We start from the raw sequence: 2,103 nt of genomic DNA on the forward strand, positions 1-2,103 counted from the left end.
TCAATGCAGCTGGGAAGCTCAGTGCTTCTTTTGCTGTCCCTTGAGCCTGCAGCCCATAAAGACCTCTGCCCATAGCCAGACTTCTACTGGAAAACAAGGTTATTTGCTTATTTGGGTACTCCTATACTGCTACCATTAGAGCTGGTGACTTCCCGGAGGAGCTGAGGAATGAACATACTGCCAGTTCATACTGGGAAGGATGCTGAAAAGATGTTCTCACCAAGACTTGTTACCAGACTACTCTTTTATGCTGTAGGTATAAAGGAGTAACAGGAATACCGTTTGGCTTATGTCCTATCAGACATATGCTTTTAAATATATTTGGCAGACTGGTGACTTCGTTAAAGAGCTATTTCTATCCTTTATGTCTGCAATTAGAGCTCAAGCAGATGTTTAAATCAAGCTCTCTGAGGTATGAGCACTATGCCTTTAACGATTTCTAGATAAGTAATATGCAGCCAATGTATTAGTCTCGAAGGGGCTGAGTAGCAAAGTGTGAAGATGCTACCGATACTGCTGTTCGATAAAGCACGGGCAAGGAAACAAAGCGTTCGCACGAGCAAGCACAAGCTGCATTCATACATGTCAATACTCACAAACAAGCTGTCCTCCTGAATAGATTTCTTGCTGAAGGAAGGCCTCAAAGGCCTTTTTCTGGGATTTTAAGATGTGCACAGGCACTACAGAAGGAAGACTGAATTTTATTATTCCGTGGAAAACCAGTGTGGCTGACAGAGGGCTTTGCGAATGGCCAGAAGAACCGTGCCCGTCTTTCCTGACGCAAAAAGCCCAGTGTCACCTACCAACCCATGCTTACAGGCTCCTTAAGAGTGGCTGGAGGTGCACCAGTCCTGAGCTCCGCGCTGAATGAGTAAGCCAGAAGCTGAAGATAGGCTGGGTCTCCCTGCCCAGGGACAGTGGTGGTCAAGGCCTTGACAAAAATCTTGAGCAGGTCTTGAGCAGTGGGCAAATTCCAGCTAGCCAGAAGACTGGATGGGTGGAATTGCTGCAGAGTTATAGTGAAATACAGCAATGCAGGCTGGCACCTAGAAATCTGGCCCTTAGCTGAGTCAAAGTTTCAAGAAAGACAGCAACAAATGGGTCATAGGGGAATCTATTTGGCATAAAGGAAATAAAGACCACCACCAAAAATAGAAAAGCTTCTATTGGAAATTGCAAAGGAGACACCAGAGAGTCTACAACAGTCAGATCATTTGCTCCAAGTGCTCAAGAAGAAGATGAATGTGGCAAGAGGAGCAGGAATTTGAGGTTAGATTTACCTCAAACTCTCCATGCACATACATGCACCCCAGCTTGGACAAAAGCTGAAGGTTAGAGATACCTTGACGTGCTCTGCTCATTTTTTCCTGACGTAGCAATGATGAGAATGAAAAATTCCTGGACTGCTTCTGCTCCCTACAAGGAACCGGAGCAGGTAATCCCCTCTCCTCTTCCCCCTCTTCACACACAAAATTTATCCCCTGGATGTGACTTTGACACTCCCAGTGAGACACAGGTGACCCCGTTTCCGCCAGATACGGACATCATTTCAGTGCTGCCTCAAGCCTGCCCACAAGCTCTGCCAAGCAGACAGAGCAGCCCGAGTGCTCCATCAGCTCCAGGAGTGAGGAATGGAATTCGTTGAGTAAAGTGTTTGGATAACACCACTGTTGCTGAACATACCAAATAATCCTTTCCATCCTTCAGTGAGGTCTACAGAAGGTTGGCTAATGTGCGTGGAGCAATGCATCCGTTGTAGAGCATTCAGAGAATGAGTTCATCTAGATTTCTGTCGGGTCTGCTACTTTAATGATGTTAAAAGCAGAAAAGGTATCTCTGTGTAGAGGAAAATGGGGGGAAAACGTAAGAAAATGCAAAAACAACCTACTCAGAAGAGAGGAAGACGAGAAAGCATCCAAATTGTTAAAGGCACGCAGGGAACAGGCAGCTCAGAGCAAGCAGGCAAATTACAGGTCGAAGGTGCTGCATTAGTGGAAATGGAAATGGAAGGGTGAGAAAGAGCAGAAGGGATGTGTGTCTGGGAACTGTGGGTCTAGCGCTCGTGCAGGCGAACACAACTGGCCTTGCAGGCTGAGAGATGGA

Source organism: Cygnus olor, chromosome 3, assembly GCF_009769625.2.
Source record: "Cygnus olor isolate bCygOlo1 chromosome 3, bCygOlo1.pri.v2, whole genome shotgun sequence".
Classification (NCBI taxonomy): Eukaryota; Metazoa; Chordata; class Aves; order Anseriformes; family Anatidae; genus Cygnus; species Cygnus olor.